This window comes from Triticum dicoccoides, chromosome 1B (genome assembly GCF_002162155.2).
Source record: "Triticum dicoccoides isolate Atlit2015 ecotype Zavitan chromosome 1B, WEW_v2.0, whole genome shotgun sequence".
Lineage (NCBI taxonomy): Eukaryota > Viridiplantae > Streptophyta > Magnoliopsida > Poales > Poaceae > Triticum > Triticum dicoccoides.
In genome coordinates this window covers 655095156-655102844 of record NC_041381.1, presented here as the reverse complement: position 1 = coordinate 655102844, position 7689 = coordinate 655095156, and positions in this window count along the sequence as shown.

Below are 7689 nucleotides of genomic sequence, written 5' to 3'. Positions count from 1 at the left end.
GGAGGGGGTGGTGATACGTCTCCAACGTATCTATAATTTTTGATTGTTCCATGCTATTATATTACCCGTTTTGGATGTTTATGGGCTTTATTTTACACATTTATATCATTTTTGGGACTAACCTATTAACCGGAGGCCCAGCCCGTATTGCTGTTTTTTTTGCCTATTTCAGTATTTCGAAGAAAAAAAATATCAAACAAAGTCCAAACGGAACGAAACCTTCGGGAGCGTGATTTTTGGAACGAACGTGATCCAGGGGACTTGGAGTGCAAGTCAAGAAGCAGTCGAGGCGGCCACGAGGGTGGAGGGCGCGCCCACCCCTACAGGGTGCGTCCCCTATCTCGTGGGCCCCTCAAGCGGCCACCGACCTACTTCTTCCTCCTATATATACCCACGTACTCCGAAAACATCTAGGGAGCCAACGAAAAGCTATTTCCACCGCCGTAACCTTCTGTATCCGCGAGATCCCATCTTGGAGCCTTCGCCAGCGCTCCACCGGAGGGGAAATCAACCACGGAGGGCTTCTACATCAACACCATAGCCCCTCCGATGAGTTGTGAGTAGTTTACCACAGACATTCGAGTCCATAGTTATTAGCTAGATGGCTTCTTCTCTCTTTTTGGATCTCAATACCATGTTCTCCTCGATCTTCTTGGCGATCTATTCGATGTAACTCTTTTTGCGGTGTGTTTGTCGAGATCCGATGAATTGTGGGTTTATGATCAAGTTTATCTATGAGAAATATTTGAATCTCCTCTGAATTCTTTTATGAGCAAGTCTCGTAGCATGCACATATGGTTAAAGTTTTGTAACAAATTTGAAACATGAGGTGTTCTTAGATTGTGCATCCTTATGAGTGGCGGCCGGGGAAGAGCGATGGTCTTTTCCTACCAATCTATCCCTCTAGGAGCATGCGCGTAGTGCTTGGTTTTTGATGACTTGTAGATTTTTTTAATAAGTATATGAGTTCTTTTGACTAATATTGAGTCCATGAATTATACGCACTTTTACCTTTCCATCATTGCTAGCCTCTTTGGTACCGTGCATTGTCCTTTCTCACCTTGAGAGTTGGTGCAAACTTCACCGGTGCATCCAAACCCCATGATATGATACGCTCTATCACACATAAACCTCCTTATATCTTCCTCAAAATAGCCACCATACCTACCTATTATGGCATTTTCATAGCCATTCCGAGATATATTGCCATGCAACTTTCCACCGTTCCGTTTATCATCATGACACGCATTATAATTGTCATATTACCATTGCATGATCATGTAGTTGACATCGTATTTGTGGCAAGGCCACTTTGCATAATTTTTCATACATGTCACTCTTGATTCATTGCACCATCTTGGTACACCGCCGGAGGCATTCATATAGAGTCATATCTTGTTCTGGTTTTGAGTTGTAATTCATAAGTTGTAAATCAATAAAAGTGTGATATCATCATTATTAGAGTATTGTCCCCAAAAAGAAAAAAAAGAAAGGCCAAAAAGAAAAAAAAAAGAAAGGCCAAAGAAAAAAAGAAGAAGAAAGGCCAAAAAAAGGCCCAAAAAAGGAAAAAAGGAAAAAAGGAAAAAAAGAAAATAAATAAAAAGGGGGCAATGTTACTATCTCTTTTCCATACTTGTGCTTCAAAGTAGCACCATGTTCTTCATATAGAGAGTCTCATATGTTGTCACTTTTATATACTAGTGGGAATTTTTTATTATAGAACTTGGCTTGTATATTACTACGATGGGCTTACTCAAAAGGCCCTAGGTCTTCGTGAGCAAGCAAGTTGGATGCACACCCACTAGTTTTCTTTTATTGAGTTTTCATACATTTATAGCTCTAGTGCATCCGTTGCATGGCAATCCCTACTCCTCATGTTGACATCAATTGATGGGCATCTCCATAGCCCGTTGATTATCCTCGTCAATGTGAGACTTTTTTCCTTTTTTGTCTTCTCCACACAATCCCCATCATCATATTCTATTCCACCCATAGTGCTATATCCATGGCTCACGCTCATGTATTGCGTAAAAGTTGAAAAAGTTTGAGATTATTTAAGTACGAAACAATTGCTTGGCTTGTCATCGGGGGTGTATAATTTGGGAGCATTTTTGTGTGACGAAAATGAATCATAGCCTAACTATATGATTTTGTAGGGATGAACTTTCTTTAGCCATGTTATTTTGAGAAGACATGATTGCTTTGATTAGTATGCTTGAGTATTACTATTTCTTATGTCAATATGAACTTTTATTTTGAATCATTTGGATCTGAACATTCATGCCACAACAAAGAAAATTACATTGAGAATTATGGTAGGTAGCATTCCACATCAAAAAAATCTGTTTTTATCATTTACCTACTCGAGGACGAGCAGGAATTAAGCTTGGGGATGCTTGATACGTCTCCAACGTATCTATAATTTTTGATTGTTCCATGCTATTATATTACCCGTTTTGGATGTTTATTGGCTTTATTTTACACATTTTATATCATTTTTGGGACTAACCTACTAACCGGAGGCCCAACCCGTATTGCTGTTTTTTTTGCTTATTTCAGTATTTCGAAGAAAAGGAATATCAAACGGAGTCCAAACAGAATGAAACCTTCGGGAGCGTGATTTTCGGAACGAACGTGATCCAGAGGACTTGGAGTGCAAGTCAAGAAGCAGTCGAGGCGGCCACGAGGGTGGAGGGCGCGCCCACCCCTACAAGGCGCGTCCCCCTATCTTGTGGGCCCCTCGGACGGCTACCGACCTACTTCTTCCTCCTATATATACCCACGTACCCCGCAAACATCTAGGGAGCCAACGAAAACCTATTTCCACCGCCGTAACCTTCTGTATCCGCGAGATCCCATCTTGGGGCCTTCACCGATGCTCCACCGGAGGGGGAATCGACCATGGAGGGCTTCTACATCAACACCATAGCCCCTCCGATGAGTTGTGAGTAGTTTATCACAGACCTTCGGGTCCATAGTTATTAGCTAGATGGCTTCTTCTCTTTTTTTGGATCTCAATACCATGTTCTCCTCGATCTTCTTGGAGATCTATTCGATGTAACTCTTTTTGCGGTGTGTTTGTCGAGATCCGATGAATTGTGGATTTATGATCAAGTTTATCTATGAGAAATATTTGAATCTCATCTGAATTCTTTTATGTATGATTGAGTTATCTTTGCAAGTCTCTTCGAATTATCAGTTTGGTTTGGCCTACTAGATTGATCTTTCTTGCAATGGGAGAAGTGCTTAGCATTGGGTTCAATTTTGCGGTGTCCTTTCCCAGTGACAGCAGGGGCAGCAAGGCACATATTGTATTGTTTGCCATCGAGGATAAAAAGATGGGGTTTATATCATATTGCATGAGTTTATCCCTCTACATCATGTCATCTTTCTTAATGCGTTACTCTGTTCTTATGAACATAATACTCTAGAAGGATGTTGGATAGTGGTCGATGTGTGGAGTAATAGTAGTAGATGCAGGCAGGAGTCGATCTACTTGTCACGGACGTGATGCCTATATACATGATCATGCCTAGATAATCTCATAATTATTCGCTTTTCTATCAATTGCTCGACAGTAATTTGTTCACCCACCGTAATACTTATGCTATCTTGAGAGAAGCCACTGGTGAAACATATGGCCCCTGGGTCTATCTTTTATCATATAAGCTTTCAATCTACTTTTATTTGCATCTTTACTTTTCCAATCTATATCATAAAATACCAAAAATATATTTATCTTATCATACTTTCTCTATCAGATCTCACTTTTGCAAGTGGCCGTGAAGGGATTGACAACCCCTTTATTGCGTTGGTTGCGAGTTCATTGTTTGTTTGTGTAGGTGCGTGTGACTTTTGAGGAGCCTCCTACTGGATTAATACCTTGGTTCTAAAAAACTGAGGGAAATACTTACACTACTATTGCTGCATCACCCTTTCCTCTTCAAGGAAAACCAATGCAAGCTCAAGACGTAGCAGGTGGCCGGTGGAGGAGAGAGGAGGGGCGCCCGGTGGAGGAGGGAGGAGGGGGCGGATGGAGAAGCAGGGAGGAGGGACTACCTCAGTGGAGGAGGAACGGCGGCTGCGGGCGACGGCGGTCGTTGGGGAACGGCGGCGGCGACGGACGACGAGGGCGCGAGGGAGAAAGTGAGTGAAAGGGAGAGTGAGGGGGTCTCGGCCGCGCAGAGACGATAAGGTAGGGATAATAGTAGCGCGTGTCGAAGAAAAGCGCTACTACTACGGAGAATATCAGTAGTGCGGTATCTGGATACGCGCTGCTACTAAGTGGGGCTAGCCATTATGCCCCAGTTCAAATTTAGCAGCAACGCGTTTCGCTAAAACGCGCTGCTGCTGAAAGGATAGCAGTAGCGCATCATACTGACACGCGCTACTACTAAGTAGCACAACGCCTCATTTTACCCAACGCGTGCTAATATTTTGTGTATAAACTTTTCCCTAGTAGTGGACACTAGCAGTGGGAGACGGCGGTGCAGAGGGAGTCAAAGAGGATGGAGACAGACCTCAGATAGAGCGAGGAGGGGGAGCTCCGCGCCGCAGCCAGCCCCTATCAGCAGCTCACCACCCGCGTGGTCAAGCAAGCCGGCCAGAATCACCCGCAACCGGCTCCAGCCTAGAGGACCCCATTGCCTCGCCAAGAAGGACCGCCGCCCCAGATCCGAAAACCTCCGCCAGGAACGAAGCGTCGGAGGCCTCGCCACCACCTTCCCCTGCGTCCCCGGGAAATTGCCCGGCGATATCCTCAGGTGGCGGCGAGGGAGAGCGAGGGATGGGGGATGGCGGCGCGGGGGCAACCCTAGTCGCCACCCGTGTTGCCCAGGCGGACCACGCAGGCGTCGGGGGACCAGACACTAGTACTTGCTACTCCCTCCGTTAAGTTGTACCAAGTCTCACCCCGGAAAAGAAAAAAATTGTACCAAGTCTCCTATGCTAGAACAAGTCCTGCCTCCGGTGAATCAGACACTTATTTTGTACAGGGAGGGTAGATGTAGTTCTCTGCTAGAAAGTCCTGCCTCCAACATCGAGTCTGTTCACTTTGCCCAAAATCACGACCAGAAACCACTATCTTTCCCCAAAATTTTTCTCCAACCGAGCCTCGCCCCTTTCCATTCATTTCTTAACAGAAATATAGTCTTTTTCCAACACCGTCCAAGCAGTAGCAAACCTAGAAAAGCAGAGAGACGAAGCGAGTCGGGGGCACTAACAGGAAACCTGCTGCTAAGAGCTCGAAATCAGGACTAAGCTACAGGGCAAAAATCTGTTAACCACGCATCTAAAGTTATGAGGCACAAAGGACATAATCTGCCGGACACAAACATCAAACAGGAAACTAGCAGACAGCAATATGATAAGCCATCAACATGCATCATCCCCAGACACGTGAAGATGCCACCAGAAGCTTCGGTCTTCAGTATTTGGGAGAGAAGAAACTGATCATGCACCAGCTTCAGACACGGGCGAAGTCGAAGAAGCAAGCCAAGAAGCTTCGGCCATCAGGACCTGTACTCCTTTCTGAAGCACCTTCCCATCAGCATCTTTCAAGAGACCTGACCAATACATCAGAAACGAACACACGGTAAAAACCACACTTGTAGAGGATCTCACTATATGATTCTCAAAGGCGATCTTGTTCCTCACTGTCCAGACCCCCCAACAAACAGCAGCAATAGCAACCATGCACAGTTTACTCCCAGTTTACTCCCCCCGGCAAATATGAAAACAGCCAAGTGAAACTTTGCCACAAATTCTTAGGCACGCAAGAGGCCCCAACAACATTACCAGTAGTTCCCCAAACCGCTTTTGCAATAAAAGTCCAACTCCAACGCACGACCTTAAATGAACGTCCGTTTTGCCTGGATTCTGTTCGTTTAGGTAGGGCAATGAGATCGTGTCTGGGTCTGTTCTGGGATGCGATGGCCGTGCGCCCAACGCACGGATGAATCCTTTGGCCTCATCTTGTCCGCCACGGCCAAAAATGCCCATATATACATATTTTAATGTTCAAAACTAGTTTGCACGTCCAAATATTAATTGTCTGAAAAAAAATAGTTTTAACAACCCAATCGAAATTGCCTCTAATAAAATAGTTTTACAATCAAATCAAAATTGTCTTGAATGAACATAAATGAACCAATACATCTATTGGTTGCCAATGTGATTCCACATGTGTTTAACCAAGTCATTTTAAAAATCCAAATGAGTGTGCCAATCACGCATTTCAGGATGAAATTGGGCAAACTGTTCAAACGTGGTTGGTTCTTGGTGTAGGGGCTCAACATTTTCACATTGAAAATCAAATCCTATGTTGTTATCAGGCTCGTCCTCGACGATCATGTTGTGCATGCTCACACAAGCAGTCATCACCTCCCAAAACTTCCCTTCATCCCATGTCAGTGTAGGATTTCGAACGATGCCCCATCGGGATTGAAGCACACCAAAAGCACATTCCACATCCTTTCTAGCACTCTCTTGCATTTGGGCAAATCTCTTTCTCTTCTCACCTTGGGGGTTCAAGATTGTCTTCACAAAAATTGACCACTGAGAATATATACCATCAGCTAGGTAGTATCCCTTGTTGTATTGGTGGCCGTTGATCTCAAAGTTGACAGGTGAGGAGTGGCCTTCTGCAAGCCTTGCGAAGACTGGAGAACGCTGCAGCACGTTGATATCATTGTGAGAACCTATCATACCGAAGAAAGAATGCCATATCCAAAGATCTTACGAAGCCAACGCTTCTAATATGACAATGCACGCTTTAACATGCCCCTTGTACTGGCCCTGCCAAGCAAATGGACAGTTCTTCCACTTTCACTGCATACAATCCATGCTGCCAAGCATGCCTGGAAAGCCTCTAGTTGCGTTGATCGCCAACAACCTTTCTGTATCAGCGGCATTTGGCTGCCTCAAGTACTCAGGGCCAAACACTGCCACCAGGCCTTGCAGAAGTTGTATAGTGACAACAGACACGTCGACTCACTCATGCACACGTACGCATCCACCAGATCGCCTGGAATTCCATATGCAAGTATGCGGATGGCTGCGATGCATTTCTGGTAAGAGGAGAATCCAAGCTTGCCAAGTCATCCGTCTTGCACTCAAAGTATGGGTCATGAGCAACCACTCCCTATCGGATACGATTGAACAGATGCCTTGCCATACAAAAACGGCGACGGGATTTATCCGGCTTGAAGAGCGGGGTATTCGCAAAGTAATCAACATAGAGCAGGGCGTGGGTTCCCTCTCTGTTGTAGTTCAGGTTGGGAGCAGGGCCAGGGACTGATCCCCTGTACCAAGGAAGTTGTCGTTCAATGTGGTCGTGAATGACCAGTGCAGCCACCACAAGATCTTCATCATCTGCGGAAGAATCGTCCGATGAATAAATGAAGTGGTGGAAGAAAAATTCATCTCCACTGTCCATATCTTTGTGGGCAAAGTGTCAAAAACACCTTACAGTCGTGGTGGCAAAGAGGCCGCGATGATCACCTCGATGCAGTAGGGGTGGTTGGCGGCCGGCTACTGTTCGCTCCGGAGCACCCAACGGAAGCTGTCTTGGTCCAGATCTATCGCCGGTGGTCGTATCCCCTATGGCACCGGCTACGACGGCGATGGCCAAATCTCCTCCAAGCGACAGTCAGAACTCCTACGAAAGCGCGGGCATGGTGGCGGCCATGT